At 32.5% G+C, this 18,468-nt stretch overlaps 1 long non-coding RNA gene across 1 annotated transcript; it reads left to right on the forward strand.

The window, feature by feature from the left end:
* The first annotated feature begins 2,586 nt into the window (after positions 1-2,586).
* LOC142237038 (uncharacterized) lies at positions 2,587-3,131 on the forward strand. Its single transcript, XR_012722307.1, has 2 exons — positions 2,587-2,794; positions 2,858-3,131. It is a non-coding gene; the product is annotated as an uncharacterized LOC142237038 (long non-coding RNA).
* The last annotated feature ends 15,337 nt before the right edge of the window (positions 3,132-18,468 follow it).

Raw genomic sequence — 18,468 nt, forward strand, 5'->3', positions numbered from 1 at the left:
TTCCATCACAAATTGTTAATTCTGAAGGCACTAGATACTTTTGTAAGCATTTGTAAGTAAGCAATAAAATGAACTGCACAGAAAAAAATTTTCACGAAAACGTTTTCAATTAAACTTTTAATTGATTTTTAAAAAATATTCAATTAAAATTTTAATTAATTCAAAAAAAATTTTAATTGAAACAAAAGTCGATCACAAAAATTAATAGTATCAATTAATTTTTTAATTGGATCAATTAATTTTTTAATTGATCTCCAATTAATTTTTAATTGATACTATCATTTCTGTGATTGAAGACAATTCAATTAAAAAATTAATTGGATCAATTAATTAAAATTTTTGGTGTGTGCCACTTGTGTCAAAAGAACTGTTTAGAAATGATTGCAACTTGTAGTTGGTTGCAATACATATTAGCCACCATGTATATACATATATTCCGAACACATGTGATCAAAACTAGACAAACGACGTTTTCTTGTGACTCTACACAAGTTTCTTTTATGGCAAATAAACAAGATAAGAGAGAATCGTTGCAACTTTTGTCATAAATTTGGATTTATTTGCTCATGAAGAAAATACTTTATAATAAAGGAGAATTCCGTTTGTCAAAAACTTCTTTAATTTTTCTTTGGGTGTATATCAGGGTGAATAAGGGCTTTTGTAGCAATTGTAAATAAAGAAGCGTTTTGTTGAAAAGTTCATATCAAAATTGCACTAATACTGCGACAAAAACGATTACATAGACCGATGCCCGTCGGTACCTATGAATTAGAAGTATGAATAATTCTGGCTATATTTAATCAAAGACCTACACGCAAAAAAGTAATTCTTTCCTCCCAAACGAAATTTTAGACAAACAAAGTTCGTTTCTCATTTGCTTTTCGCTGTAAGGAAGTGTATTTGGAAGAAAAGTATATACTTTTTGTGATAAACGTTTATTCTTTTCCTGGATGTAAAAACAATTTCATAAAGACAAACTCAAAAAAAACATTGTTTTCTTGCTAATTGCATTTTCCCTCACATCTACGTGGTTTTTTAGTTCTTAACACCTTTTCCTGTAATACCAACAATGTAGAAGAAATTATACGATTTTATACATTTTTAATTTTTTTACCTTTCGTCTAGACGGAGAATAGAACCGCGTTCCATGCACTTTGTAAGCCAACACACTAACCACTGAGCTATGTACCTGCTATGGCCATCAATAGACAATTAGCCATATAAGTTATATTTATATAGCATAGCTTGCGGCGCCCACGAACCGAATAAACAAAGTTTATTTAACAGAAACAAACATTTAGTTTGGCACCGTGTAGCAGTGGTTGCTACGTCCGACTTGCATGCCAAGGGTCGTGGGTTCGATCCCTGCTTCGACCAAAGTTTTTTGTTTTGTAAAAGTCCAGATATGTTCGGAAGATTCCGAAAAAATATTCAACATTACATTGTAGTATAATAAATTTTGAACTGTAAAATGTGTCTTATTAAAGACCTAAAGTCGCAAAAGAACAGTGTTTGATATAAACGAAATGGACTGTGTTGTTGTTTCAAAAATATTTTTTTTTATTGAAAAAATAAAAATTTTATAACAAACGAATTTTTTTGGTGATAAAAGTTTAAAAATTTCGAAGCAATTCAAAAAACTCTAACAAAAGAAAAACGTTTTCGGTACACGTTTTCCAAACGTTTTTTTGTTTCTTTGCGTGTATATGGACATATTTTTGAATGGTTACTAAAAGGCACATACCAACATCACGTATACTGAATGAAGATTTTTCTGAGGACATTTTAGACAAGCAAAGATTTCTTTTGACGCATACTATAAAATATTAGAGATAATCATTGAATAGCTTATCATAAATTCGGGTTTATTTGCTCCTAAGGAAACTACTCAATAAGAAAGGGGAATTTTGTTTGTATAAAATTTCGTTCCGGGGAAAAAAAATCTTTTCTTGGGGTGTAGCAAATTTAAACCGCATCAGATCGGATGAAATTTGTTCCTCCAAGATGCTCCGAAAGTCTAATCTAGGACCGGTTTATATGCGGGCTAATTATTAAAAATTAATAGACAAATTATTGCTTGGGTGTTAGAGGGCATATGCAAACATTACGTTCCGAATTCTAAGCGGATCGGATGAAAGATGGCCTTCCAAAAGTCTTCGGAAGTCGATCCCCGGATCAGTATATATGGGTATGAAATTTGTTCCTCCAAAAGGCTCTGGAGGTAAAATCTGGGCATCGGTTTATATGAATGAAATATATCCTCCAAAAATACAGGAAGTCAAATCTGAGGATCGGCTTATATGGAGACTATACCTAAAAGTGGTCCAATATCTGACCTACATCAACAATAGTTACTTACGCTAAGTTTCAAGTCGATAGTTTATATAATCAATATAACGGTGGTGTGACCAAAAGTTGGTACACACGACCAAACATTGGTCGTTATTTATACATTGAAGTAACTAACTATTTCAATTTATTCCACCCTGTTGTGATAACTGATTTGTTTTACCAATGTGTCACTAAACCCAACTGAAAGTCCGCCTAGCCAATAAGTTGGTTGTGTTAACAAATTTTATAGTTATAAAGGAATTTGTTGCTATGGACTACATAAGTATGACAACAAATAAGTTGTTGTTTGATTTCATTAATTATAAACTCTAAATTCTCAAAATTTCAATACAATTCAAAATTTTCATGTCGAGTACCCAATATTAGAGAAAATTCTGGCCATAAAGACTTGCTGTGAATTAGGTATATATTCTTTTTAATTCGGTAGCTGCATTCTTAAGTGGTGAGTAAAATAATAATCAAATGACATTAATACCACTCACTCACTTACGTTCTTCCCTACTAGAGATATTTTAACAAATGTGACGATTTCCGAGGATGTGAATGGTACATATATAGATTGGCTACCTCGCCATCGAACTTAAAATCGATCAGAACTGAAGAAAGATTCTGGTGCAAAGACATAAGAACATTTAAAGGTCCATGCGTGAGTCACGATCGAGTAATTGTGAGTGGAGCATCAGCAGCATCTGCATCATTTCCATTCAGTTTTTAATCTCTGTTGGGGTTTTGGGTACATTGGGGTACTGCCACTCAAATCGAATGACATATATAACCATGTAAGGCGTGTACTATTAGACAAACTTTGCCAACAGAACACGATCAAAGGTACTCTTTAAACGTTAACGCATTTTTTTATATTATGTCTGCTTTTCTTCCAGAAATTAAAAAAAAAATATGTTTTGACCTCCTTGGACCTGAAAATTGTGTAGATTTCGCAACTCTTGCTATTTCATGAAGTTTCTTTGGCAGTTCATAAAAGGTTCTAAAGATGACGATGTTTTATTAGGTCAATAGTCAATAAAAATATTAATATGTATTAAAATTAAATACAGACTAAAATTAATTCACCAAATGGTTTCTTTAATTTCTCAAGTATTGGTTGTCCGAAAATAATAAATAGTTGTTTCAGCAAACGAATAAAATCTTATTGGTTGGGATTACCAATTAGACTTATAATGTGCCCAAATTTTAGTTATCCAAACAATTTGATATACTGTTGTGCAAGACAACAGTTGGTTGCTTTGACAAATTTTGTCAGTTATATTCTGGTAGTAGATGGGACCGAATAATTTGGTTGGCAAAAGAATTGGTTGGCACAACAAATTTGTTTTCTGTGTGCATAGTCGAATATTTGCTACCAACTGAGTGTCAATCAATTCTACAATCTTGGTGTTCTACTCTCCATATTTACTGACATTTTTGTGAAATTAAGTCACTAGCATAAGTCATAGGGAGTATTGAATTATGTCCGTGATATATGTATATCAGGCAGTGTTGCCAGGTTAAAAACAAAGTAAGAATTCGTATGTTATGCGCCATCCAGACTATAAGTTCTTCCGGGCGGAATGTCTGGGTTTATAAAGAATTTTATAATGTGGCCAATCAATACGAATTGTCGGCGATGACTAACAGCCAATTTTTCATATCCGAAACGAACGCTTTCGTTCGACTGAAATGCCAAAAACAGCTGATTTTCCTTTATAAATTCAGCTGTTTTGGGCATTCTAGAGAAACACATAACATGCAGCAGTACCGATTATGCTTTCGGACTTAACTTATAATGTGGCCAATATATATGGGATATGTTCTACACGAGCACTGTCGTCCGGATTAACTTATATTCTGGACGGCGTATTAAGGCCGGTATGCACCTCTAGCGGAAAATTTCGTTCTCATAAGAAATGCATTGCTACTTATGCTAACGAAATTTTCGGTAACGTTCAATTTCGTAAGCTGGTACGCACCTCCAATGAAAATTGTTGTTCATAACAGGGTTGTTAAAAGCATATTTTGGAGAGATGTTGACAACTCATGGCAGCAAACATTTAAATTATTACAATCATTGTGTGTGTAAAAGTTTGAAGAGGGTCTGTAAATAATCAACAATTTATTTGAGGAATATTTGGAACAAATATTAACAATTTTTAAAAGCAATGTTTAAAGCTGGTTTAAAATTTGTGATTTTTTTTCTAAAAATTTGGAAAAGCATTATTATCATTTACATTCCTAAAATTTTTGGGGGGTTTTTGAAAAAACTCTAGAACAACTTAGGGGTTGTTTTTTCTTTCTATTTGAGGGTAAAGTCCACAAATCACTTGGCAACACTGATTTTAGGTAAAAGAGTACTCACATAAAAAATGTCTAAATTATTTATAATACATGAGTTTTATTAAGACTCTTGAATGCAAAGACAATAAACTTTAGGAAGATAGGAAATTGGCTACTGAGGAGATCAAACCATTTACGGTGTTAGTTTCATACTTTTCGTATGACGCAAGCCAATTTCCTATCTTCCTAAAGTTTATTGTCTTTGCTTGAATGCACTTTTTTGATTTCCACTGTAGCGAAATTGTTGATGCAACCTTGCTGATTACAGAAAAGTTCAAAAAAGGCCGTGGAATTCAGGACAGCTTCGTTGACCGCATACCAATTGTGATGGGCAAGAGACTTGAGTGCAAATGACCTAGAAGGACTGTCAAATTTGATCCCGAGAATCTTTGGGTATAATTCTGGTTCGTTATAATCGCAGTAGAGAAAAATCCAAGAAAAATCTTTGGGACCTGAGGGCTAATCACGGCATTCGATTTCGAGAACTTTTGATCGAAATCTACATTTTTTGGATCACGGGGGTCGATATCGAGTTTTTTATCGACAATTTTTTTGATTGGTCCATTGCAATCGTAAAACATTTTCACTTGTTTTTTACATTGTCTTCGCCATATAGGAATAGTAAATATACTAGTTTTAGTTCGAATTGTTACTAATTTACATATAATGAACATATTTTGAATATTTAGGACCAATTCAATTAATTTTATTCATCCAAAATTTCATAGGTTTACATATAGTATTAAAGACTATTTTTGAGTTTTATCTATAAGACATTGCAACAAATAAATACCATATTTACATTTTTGCGAATTTAATAAAATCATTATATATTTATTAAATTAAATTAGATCTTGTAAGTAAAAGTGGGAAAAAACCTTAATTTGATTTACAGAAAAGGGTTCAAGGATTAGTTTAGAAATAAAGGTAAATATAGATAAATTATTTTAAAAAGAAAAATAATTTATTTTATATATCACTTACTTCATAGCTTGGTGATGTCATACTTTGGTGTAGGAATTACCTACACAGAAAAAAATTTCCGTAGTTAAACTAACGCTAAATTTAACTTATTTTTATTGGAAAAATTTATTTGCTTGTAGTTACATTTTATTATTTTTATCGAAATTTTCTACAGCTTGATGAAATCTTACTTTTTTTAAGTATGTCTCAAAAATTTTATGAACTAAACGTGAGTATAAAGTTCAATGACCGTACACATAAGTTCAATATGAACTAAAGCAAAAGAAGATTTTCGTACGACTTCTAAAAATAGTAAGAAAGAACTACTGTATGGTTAAAATGGTCATGATTTGGCGACAATGATTTTCTTCTTTACTTTTAGTTAATTTTTTCTTCTATGAGATGATATAATTTCGTGAACTGCAGTTAAAAAGTACAACAGGGCATTAAAATTTCCTGCTTTTAACAACGCTTTGTGGAAATCTCAAAATGTGGAGTAAAATGTTGTTCAATTTTCGTGCGCGGCAGTTCATTCTTCCCATAAAACAGTTCACATTTTTTCGGTGTACTTTGTCTATCTAAGTATTCTTGAAAAAGTTCATATCCTGTTTCATTGAATATCTCCATGGTTTGTTGTTTATCATTTTCAGACATTTGTTTTGAATGATTTGCATCTTTTTGATGTGGCTTTTGGTAGCATTATGCCACACAGGAGCAGCGTAGGACATAATCGGTCTTATTACGCATTTGTATAGAAAATTTTTATTTCTGTTATTCAATTTTGAATGTTTGAGTGAGTAAAGGCCACAGAGAGCTTTAATGGCTTTTGCACAGGTAGATTCAATATGTCTCCGAAATAAAAGTTTCTCGTCCAATATGACCCCGAGGTACTTGATTTCCTTGTCAATCCTGATTTCGTTTTGATTAAAGGTAAGTTGCCGCTTCGGGAGTCGTTTGGGTGACTTGTTGTATGGAAAAATAATGGACTGGGTTTTCCCATGATTAATTTTGATTTTCCATTTATGAAAATAATTGTTACATATTGTCAAACTTTTTCCATTTTTTTCAAAAGTGCACTGGTAAGTTTACTGTTACTTATTAAATAGTGCCGTATCTTCTGCATAGTAGGCAACATCGAAGCTTTTCGTAGCTTTGAAATCAGACGTATAAATGTTGTATAAAATTGGCGATAAAATTGACCCTTGAGGGAGACAAGCTGGGATTGACTTTTGTGAAGAGGTGCAGTTATTTACGAATACTGCAAATATTCTATTTGGAGAGAAAATCGGCAATAATTTTACAGAGGTATTTGGGACCAGAGATGGTCCAAGTCAAGTAAGACATAAATGGTTCTAATAAACGTACTGTACAAATATATATATATATATATATATATATATATATATATATATATATATATATATATATATATATATATATATATATATATATATATATATATATATATATATATATATATATATATATATATATATATATATATATATATCTTTGCCAAAAACTAAGTATTTTACGAAGGTTATCATTTTCTTGTTTATAATGAAAAGTCATTCATAAATACAAAAATTAAAAACAAAATACGAAATATACGGTTCTAAAAAAAGTATTCAATAGAAATTCGTATATTGTCAAAAACTAAGTATTTTACGAAGGTTTACGACGTTTTTGGCGTATGGTAAAATACGTCGTAAATGTATGTCAAATACCTTACAGTTTACGACAGACCATCTCTGTTTAGGACTAATGCAACTCCAATAAAAGTTAAACAAAAATTGGTCCCAGTCGAGTTTGGGAGCGAGCATCCTAGCTTGGCAAAGAACCATATATAAAGTGCACATGCTAGATCGATATCCAAGAGATTGTGATCAACCAATTACCGTAACATTCCGTGACAACATAACGCTTCTGGGCCACCTTGTAAGAATAGTGAATGATGAAGGCTTCCACTGGCAAAAAGTTTTAAGACGACAGACTCGATTGTAAAGCGATAGAATTGACGTTGACGTGCGACCAAAAATTATTTTCCATTAGAACGCCTCCTCCGTCAGCCGAAATCGTCCATTGGGCCTCCAAGGTTAGGTTAGGTGGCAGCCCGATGTATCAGGCTCACTTGGACTATTCAGTCCATTGTGATACCACATTGGTGAACTTCTCTCTTATCAGTGAATGCTGCCCGACTCAATATTAAGCTCAATGACAAGGGATCTCCTTTTTATAGCCGAGTCCGAACAGCGTTCCACATTGCAGTGAAACCACTTAGAGAAGCTTTGAAACCTTCAGAAATGTCACCAGCATTACTGAGGTGGGATAATCCACCGCTGAAAAACTTTTTGGTGTTCGGTCGAAGCAGAAATCGAACCCACGACCTTGTGTAGACGGGCATGGTAACCATTGCACCACGGGCCTCCAAAGATGACTTTTTAATAGTACACACTAGAGGTCTGCATCGAATAACTTTTCACTACATGTATGCAATTCGCTGTCGAATATAGTACATACATACTCTCTTTCTCTCAGAGCGCAAGTAGTGAAGTGAAGAGAACACTTGCTTGTCGAATACCACCAAGTATTTATCCGAAACAGTATGTGTTCCAAAAAAAAGGAACAATAAAAATGTAAGTACTTGAGAAAAAGTACAACGTGGATTCTCTTCACTTCACAAGTATTCAAGTATTTCTCAGTTATGTGCGAAGCAAAACTTTCCATTATTATTAATCATAGGTAAGTATGTATGTCAAATATTTGATATATGTATGCATGTCACACACCTTAAAGTTTGCCGTTCTTTATAACAAACCGAAAACATATATTATGGAGAGTAACTGTTTTTTGTATTTCTGAAACTGCACGTGGTACATGGAGTACTATATGAAGTTTTGTTCTCGCAACATACTCGACGTGATCACTCTGAGTACACTTAAATAAGAGAGAAAAAGGAACATGTGTTTGTTGGTAGTGAACAATGCTACCGCTAGTGAAAAATTGAGTGGAGTAGATTTTGGAAAAAAGTGGAGTAGATTGAATAAAATTGAATTAGCATACATTTTTGAAAACAAAACAATAGAATTCATTTTATTATTCCCTCCACCATAGGATGGGGGTATATTAACTTTGTCATTCCGTTTGTAACACATCGAAATATTGCTCTAAGACCCCATAAAGTATATATATTCTGGGTCGTGGTGAAATTCGATCTGAGCATGTCCGTCCATCCCTCCGTCCGTTGAAATCACGGTAACTTCCAAACGAAAGAAGCTTGTGAAACTTGGCACAAGTAGTTGTTATTGATGTAGGTCGGATGGTATTGCAAATGGGCCATATCGGTCCACTTTTACCTATAGCCCCCATATAAACGGACCCCCAAATTTGGCTTGCGGGGACTCTAAGAGAAGCAAATTTCATCCGATCCAGCTGAAATTTAGTACATGCACTCAAAAAAAAGTGAACTCTCTATTTCACTAAAGCCACTTTAACTTTATTTTAGTTCATGGAATTATTATGTTTGGAGAAAGTTTCTTCTACTCTAATAATTTTTTGCGTACGTTAGTTAAATTAACTAAAACCGAGGAAAAAAATGTACACAAATGAAGGATAAAGATTAACTAAATTCGTGTCTTCCACAAAATAGTTCAATATTTCTTTAAATTTGTAAATTTTACTACAAATGCGTTCATCATGAACTTCGTATGTCACTACACAGAAAAAAATATCACCAAAATATTTCCAATTAAAAAGTTAATTGAAGTTGAAAATTTTTTCAATTAATAAATTAATTGATACAATTAACTTTTTAATCATGATAGAAACATTAAGTTAATTAAGTCAATGATGGAAAATTTTAAAATTTGTAATTAAAAAATTAATTGATACAATTAACTTTTTAATCAAATTCGGAAGACTAATTCAGTTAAAAAAGTGCTGATTTTTTTTTTTAATTAAAAATGTATTTCAAACAATCATTTGTTAATCCAAATAAAAACTCTAAGCCAATTCAGAAAGTAATTAAAAATAGTTACCTTTTTATTTAATTAATGAATTAATTGAGTTTTGCAATCAACATCAATTAAATTTTTAATTGAATCAATTAAAAAATTAATTGAAATTTGCTGAAAAAATCAATTAATTTTTTAATCAAAAATTTTTTCTATGCGCAATTAAAACTGTGATTGATAGTATCATTTTCGTGATAGAAGACATTTCAATTAAAAAATAATTGGATCAATTAATTTGGTGATTGAATCAGAAAAAAAAATTTTGTGTGTAAAGACATTCTTGCAATTTTGAACTCCAATTTTTTCCTTCAAACTACAAAATTTTCTTTAACAAGTGAAAAAAATTAATTAAGTCTAATAAATTTTCTTGAATTTGTCGAAAAATATTTACTTATTTTTATGACATCGGCGTGATGCCAGCGTTTGTTATACTGTTTAGTTAAAATTTTCTAAAAATATTCAAAATTTTCTAAAATTAACCGAAATTTTTCTTCCTGGTGGGTTCACTGTTTTTTCAGTGTGGTTTCAGCATATGATCTCTAACAACCATGCAAAAATTGGTCCACATCGGTCCATAATTATATATAGCCCCCATATAAACTGATCCCCCGATTTGACTTGCGGAGCCTCTAAGAGAATCAAATTTCATCCGATCCGGCTGAAATTTGGTACATGGTGTAAGTACACACACATCGGTTAATAATTCAATGATTAAAACCGCTATGTTCATCGTAATTAAAGGAATAGGAAAAAACAATTAGGTAATATGGGGAAAATTTTAAAAATTTGAAGCAGAACAAAAAGTGAAGCAGATTTTTGGAAGAAGGATTGACGAAGTAAATATTGTGAAAATGAAGCAAAATACTTCGATTGAAGTAGTAGCGGCAGCACTACTAGTGAAGACATCAGAGTAGCAACAAGAAGTTACTGGTGGCTTTTGGTGTTCATCAAAATGTGTACCAAGTGTTTTGCGACTCTCTCAAATAGATGTACTCAAGTAGCAAGTACACGTGTACTCTGCATTTACAAATGGAATTGTGCAGACCTCTAGTACACACCATTTCAAACCCATGTACTTACACCAATGCCAATGTGGACTTTTATTCCTTATTTGTCGCCGAATTATTTTATATTCATCTCATCCTCCAATTAGGAAGGAATTCGGAGGAATGTAAAAAGAGATATGGGTCCATAAGATATAATGCAATACAATTTACTTTTTATCATTTCATTTTGTCATTTCATTTTGTTCTACTTCGTTTTTTGCTGTTGGCAATGCTAGAGAAATTGAATCAAATTTCGATCGAATGCCGTGATCCAAACTTTTAATCGTATCAACAATTTTTTTCGATACGATTATGAATTCGATATCGAATGCCGTGATTAGCCCCCTGAATATATATTCGTTGTAAATGTGTTGAACTGTATTATGAAATAATATTGTTGGTAAGCCTAGAGTAATAGTGATTTCGATTTGGAAAAAATGTGTTGCATATTTATGTAACATTTTTGTTCGATTGGAAAATCAAGTGCAGCCTGCCAAAAATGTGAACGTTCGATATTTTTGAAGATATTATTTTAAATTTAAAAGAGAATGTCTTAAAATCTTAAATATATTCTTAATACTTTCCTCTATGGCTCGGAATCAATACCAAAACCGGGGAAAATTTTTCAGTGTAGTTTTATTACAGTAACCACAAAAATATGGGGTTTTTCATTTTTTATGGTTCGTTTGAGTCGACTTGAGTCGTTGTAGAAGCTTAAATCATTTAATTTGCTTAATTTTTTTTCTATTTCACTTTCCCATTCACATATAGTTTTTCTATTGACCAAATTATTTCAACTCAATAATTTTTTATTTTGCATAAATAACGGACATAAGGTTCCTAATTAATGTGTCTCCTTTTTTCAAAAATTTGTATAATTATTTGTTTGGATATATTATATTAAATAAATTATATATTTTATTAATATAAAAAAATAACTGTTGTCTTCCATTAAACAAATATTAGACAGTATGTTCAAGCGAAAACAGATTATTTGTGTATTTGTGTTTGTTTTTTACTTTACAATAAGTAAATACCGAAAAAAGATTGTTTTTTTATAAAGGTATTAATAATTTTTAAAAGCAATTAACGATACTGTTTGTTAAATGTGAATTAAGATAAATTATAAAAATAAAATAACAAAAAATATATATTTCAATGCACTGCCAGAATGGTTTATTTTCTTGGTTTTTATAATAAAGAAGAAGAAAATTATATAATTAAAATAATTTTGTAAAACAAACAAATTAAAAAAAAAAAACAAAAAATGTAACAAAATTTTGTAAATACGAAAATACAATATATAAAACAATTATTACTAAATTAATAAATATATACGTTATGATATAGAAAATAGAGAAAAAAACAACAATTAAAATTAGATAAAACGTGCAACATTAAATATTTCACTATAATTTTATTGGTATGGTTTTAAGTTTAAACAGTTAAATAGTAAATAATAAATAATAAAGAAAATCAAAAAACAAATCATTTTGAATCGATATAGATTTCATTGAAAGTTTGTGTATTTGGTATTAGTGGAGTAAAATACTTATCAAAAATCTTTTTTATAAGAGAAACAAATGCAATTATGAAGAGCTTGACCAATGATCCCATTTCTTCGTCACAATAGAAATTTGTGTCGAAATTGAATCGTGAACGACGTTCATCGTCTTCCAAATGCTCGAGAAATGAAAATTGGTTTTCGGTCAACATGTATTTACCCTGCACACATTTGCTATCGAAAGTGTATCGAAGTAGTTTCGCCATGGAAGATAAAACTTTCATAGGCGATATCATTTTCTTATCGAGTTAGTGTCCCCGTTCGGGAACAAATGTCCCACTACGCGATAGTGTTCTCGGGGAATCGAACCAGTGACTAAAAGAAGTCAAAAAAGCGATAGTTATTTTTTAAAAAATAAAAATGATGATCGACCGCACCGAGCGTTGAACTCGGAACCTTTCGTTTTCAAGTCAGAGGCTCTCCCTCTGTGCCACCCAGAGGGAGGCCTTTTACACACATGTACTCTCAGATAGGTGCTATTGAAAAATTAGCTATGTCGATGTATCGAGTCCAGAGATGGTCTGTATCAAACTTTTTTAGGTTTGCGACTGTCGCAAAGTTGTAAACGTCGTAAACGTAACATACGCGTCGTAAATGTAGAAAAAGTAACAAAAGTCGCAAACTGATAATACTTTAGTCGCGTCAGCTAGGCAGCGAATTCGATGATATCCAAGACGATGGTATGTGCAAAGAAGTTTCAATTCTTAGGAATGTTCACAATTTTCGGTTTTAGTCCCCACATTTTCCCTATTGCCTTTTGCACGAGTACAGGGTAACCGTGGATTTTCTCGTCCTTTCTTAGCTTTAAGTTCAGTCTCTTGTTCAATATAACCCAAGGTATTTTGCACACTCACCAACGGGAATTTCGATACCACCTAAGAAAATAGGCTTGACCATGGGAAAACTTTCACAAATTTCTATAGAAACTCACAGCGAATGCTGTCAAACTAAATTAAAAAATGTTCAGGATTTCTTCTATTCAAAATTTGGGTTTCTACAGTAGGTTTACGACTTTTGCGACATACGTATTATACCGTCGCAAATGTATGTCGCAAAAGTCACAGTTTGTGACAGGGCAACCCTGATGGAGTCTATATTTAGATTTTTGATCGCTGTTAGAGTCGAATTTGTTTCGAAACGGAAACACCCCACGCGATAGTTGCTTTTATTGTTGCTGTGCTTGAGATTTTACTACCAGAAAACTTCCTGGCGATCCGAAATAGTGACATCTTAGCGAAAGACGATAAAACTATCATCCAAATGTTGGCAGGGTATGGACGAAAATTTACTTCTAAATACTGAAGTAATAAAATTGGGTGATCGATTAATATGTCATCATTTCTACACTGAAAAAAAATATTATCGTGAGGTCACATATTTCATATCTTTAAAATACGAATGCAAATTTAGCTTAGCATAGTAATCGCATTTCTCTAATATAAAGTTTTTTTTGCTTGTCCATAAGTCGATAAAGTGATTTGACTTAAAAATGGGTATCATAACATGAAAGAAAACATTTTTGGACTAAGGTCAATTTGACTTTAATAATTCAGAAAAATTCTTTAAAATTAATGAAATTGTCTTTAAATTTGTTGTCTTTTTCCATCTTGACTACAAAGCAAAAAATCGTTTAACTGTAGGACACGTTTTTCAACACTTTATTTTAAAGACGTTTTTTACTTGAAACATAGCATAATGTCTACTGGAAGTCGAGTCTGAATTTGGAAAATAAAGTTGTCGTTAACTCGTTTTTAAAGGACTTTGAAAGCACATAAAGAAAACAAGCTGAAAAAACGACAAATTAAAATTTGCTTGCTAGAAGCAAGTAATACACAAAACCCACATTTAAAAGAGAATTTTGTCTTAAAAGTATCCTTACTTGTATTCTCCGCTTCTTTGGCTCGGAATCAATACCAAAATTTTTAAAGTAAAGACAAAATCTTTGGAACCGGGCATGCTTTTTATACCCTGCGCGCCACACTGTGGAACAGGGTATTATAAGTTAGTGCATATGTTTGCAACACCAAGAAGGAGACGAGATAGACACATGGTGTCTTTGGCAAAAATGCTCAGGGTGAGCTCCTGAGTCGATATAGCCATGTCCGTCTGTCCGTGAACACATTTTTGTAATCAAAGTTCTAGTCCTGAAATGTGAAAGGAAACTATAATATTTGATTCATGGTGGTGGGTATTTAAGATTCGGCCCGGCCGAACTTACTGCTATACTTATTTTTATACCCTCCACCATAGGTTGGGGGGTATATTAACATTGTCATTCCGTTTGTAACACATCGAAATATTGCTCTAAGACCCCATAATGTATATATATATTCTGGGTCGTGGTGAAATTCTGAGTCGATCTGAGCATGTCCGTCCGTCCGTCCGTCTGTTGAAATCACGCTAACTTCCGAACGAAACAAGCTATCAACTTGAAACTTGTCACAAGTAGTTGTTATTGAAGTAGGTCGGATGGTATTGCAAATGGGCCATATCGGACCACTTTTACTTATAGCCCCCATATAAACGGACCCCCAAATTTGGCTTGCCGATCCTCTAAAAGAAGTAAATTTCATCCAATCCGGCTGAAATTTGGAACATGGTGTTAGTATATGGTCTCTAACAACCATGCAAAAATTGGTCCACATCGGTTCATAATTATATATAGCCCCCATATAAACCGATCCCCCGATTTGGCTTGAATAGCCTCTAAGAGAAACAATTTTCATCCCATCCGGCTGAAATTTGGTACATGGTGTTAGTATATGGCCTCAAACACCCATGCGAAAATTGGTCCATATCGGTCCATAATTATATAGCCCCCATATAAACCGATCACCAGATTTGTCCTCCGGAGCCTCTTGGAAGAGCAAAATTCTTCACATTCGGTTGAAATTTGGTACGTGATGTTAGTATAGGGTATCCAACAACCATGCAGGAATTGGTTCCTATCAGTCCATAATTATATATAGCTCCCATATAAACCGATCCCCAGATTTGACCTCCGGTTCCTTTTCGAGAAGCAAAATTCATGCGATCTGGTTGAAATTTGGTACGTGGTGGTAGTATATGATATTTAACAACCATGTGAGTTGAAATTTGTGGATGACAATCTTTCGTAGAAGTTTCTACGCAATCCATGGTGGTGGGTATTTAAGATTCGGCCCGGCCGAACTTACTGCTATACTTGTTTTTATACCCTAAACCACATAGTGGTCAGGGTATAATAAGTTTGATCGGCCAAAAAATGTGCCTACCAGAAATATTGATTTTAGACCCCATAAAATATATACCGATCGACTCAGAATCACCTCCTGAGTCGATCTAGCGCTTGGTGTCCGTCCGTCTGTCCATGTATTTGTTGTTCACAGGATTCCGGTCGCAATTATTAACCGATTTTGATGAAATTTGGTACAGGGAGTTTTTTTGGCACAAGGACGAACGCTATTGAATTTGGAAGAAAGCGGATCAAATTTAGATATAGCTCCCATATATATGTATCGCCCGATTTCGACAAATGGGGTCACTTTGGGCTTTTTTCAAACGGATCGTCACCAAATTTGGCAAAAGGTAATCTTTTCCATCGCCCTTCAAGTCTGCAAAATTTCGGTTCAGATTTAGGTATAGCTCCCATATATATGTACCGCCCGATTTTTCTAAATTTGCCCATAAAACCCTTATTTATTAACCGATCTTACCCAAATTTGGCTAAATATAGTCTTCTATAGCACTAACTATATGTGCAAAAAATCATCGAAATCGGTTCAGATTTAGATATAGCTCCCATATATATGTGTAGCCCGATTTTCCCAAATTTGGCCATAGAACCCTTATTTATTAACCGATCTTACTAAAAGTTGGCTAGATCCAGTCCTCTATAGTACTAACTATATGTGCAAAATTTCACGAAATCGGTTCAGATGTAGATATAGCTCCCATATATGTATCACCCGATTTTGAAAAATTCGCCCCTAATAACCTTATGTTTGACCATACAGGCCTCATTTCTTAACTGATATTACACAAATCTTGCACAAGGTAATCTTTTGTGGTATTAATCAAACCCGCAAAATATTATGCAAATTGGTTCAGATTTAGATATAGCTTCCATATATATGCATCGCTCGATTTTCCCAAATTTGGCCATAATGCTTTTATTTATTAACCAATGTTACTCAAATTTCATATTTTGATGTATTAGCCGATCGTACTTATACGTACTTGTAGCTCTTACATAAGAATATTGCTCGATTTTTACAAATTTGTATTTATTACCCACACTAATTTAACGATTTTCTCTTTTTTAATAATGTGCTCAATATTAGTGGCATACTAGCTCCGTAGGCGCAATATCAACACAGCCAGTGTTGCTAGAAGTAGGGGAAATTCCTTATATGTAGGGTTTTTCTAATATTTAGCGTCTTGTATGGACGTAGGGCCACAATGTAGGACATTTTCACTCAACACAATTTGTAATAATTTTTACATTTTGGTGGCTCTAGAGGAGGAAATTAGAAGCCGGCAAGGCTTGATCTTTAACGATGTGTGGTAAACTTTATTCCTGTAGAAAATTTTGTCAACATTTTATTTCTATAGACCATTTTGTCAAAATTGTATTTCTATAGATTTTTTTTTTCAAAATATTATTCCTATAAAAATTTTTCTCAAAATTTTATTTCTGTGGAATTTTTTTCTCAAAATTTTATTTCTATTGAATCTATTGTCAAAATTTTATTTCTATAGAAAAATTTCTCACAAAAATTTGTTTATAGAAACTTTTTCCAAAATTTTATTTTTATAGAGATTTAACAAAAAAGATTACTAATTTGGGTAGAATTCTACCAACTGTGGCAACCGTGGTCGTAATACAAATTTATATTCTAAGTTATATACGTTGCATATTCATGTTTTAAGATAATAAAGTACTTCGAACAATTTTTATTTAGTAATTTTTTTTTAATTTAACGAAAAATATAGTAGGGAAATTGTTTGGGGATTGCATGGGAAAATAGGGCACTTTTTTTGTCCTTGTAGGGTAAACTGAACATTTTCCCTGGCAACATTGACTATGAGCAATAGTCAGATTGACACAAAGCACCCATAGACATGTACCCATTAATTTTCTTAAATATGCAACTGCGGTTTATCTCCCAGACCTATATGTTACCCCACAAATGCTTATGATTACTAATTCTGTAATGGTGGTTTAGGGTATGATATAGTCGGCCCGCCCGACTTTCTACTTTACTTACTTGTTCTTTTAATGTTTTTATCTTAAAAAATACAGTGCGCATTAAATTAAGTAGAGAATAGAGAGATGCAAAAGCACTACCCAGTTATTTTAACCAACATTACTTTAAAATCTGGTAAATATAATTTAACTTCAAATTTGTAGTTTTTTGAATTTTTAGCCAAAATTTGATTTTCAATTGTGACTGCAGATTGCTCAGAAGTACTACAAATTTTCCGGAAAACCCTATTTTTACAAATAGCGTTATGTAACGTAAACATAAATGCATTTAAAGAAACTTAATTTAAAGCAAACAAACAATTGTCGTTGTTTGCTACTAGAGGTCTGCACAATTCCATTTGTATATGAAGAGTACACGTGCTACATGAGTACATCTATTTGAGAGAGTCGCAAAACAATTGGTACACATTTTGATGAACACCAAAAGCCACGAGTAACTTCTTGTTGCTACTCTGATGTCTTCACTATCAACAAACACATATTCCTCTTTCTCTCTTACTGAAGTGTACTCAGAGTGATCACGTCGAGTATGTTGCTAGTACAAAACTTCATAGAGTACTCCATGTACCACGTGCAGTTTCAGAAATACAAAAAACAGTTACTCTCCATAATATATGTTTTCGGTTTGTTATAAAGAACGGCAAACGTTAAGGTAAGTGTGTGACATACATAAATATATGAAATATGTGACATACATACAAATCTATGATTAATAATAATGGAAAGTTTTGCTTCGCACATAACTGAGAAATACTTGTGGTACCACGTGAAGTGAAGAGAATTCATGTTGTACTTTTTCTCAAGTACACACAAAAAATTATCACCAAAATTTTTTCAATTAAACACTTAATTGAATTTGGAAACGGATTCAATTAATATGTTAATTGATTCAATTAATTATTTAATCAAATCCGAATAAAAACCAATTAAAAAAATGATTGATATTTGTTA

This window comes from Haematobia irritans, chromosome 4 (assembly GCF_050003625.1).
Source record: "Haematobia irritans isolate KBUSLIRL chromosome 4, ASM5000362v1, whole genome shotgun sequence".
NCBI classification, from domain to species: Eukaryota; Metazoa; Arthropoda; class Insecta; order Diptera; family Muscidae; genus Haematobia; species Haematobia irritans.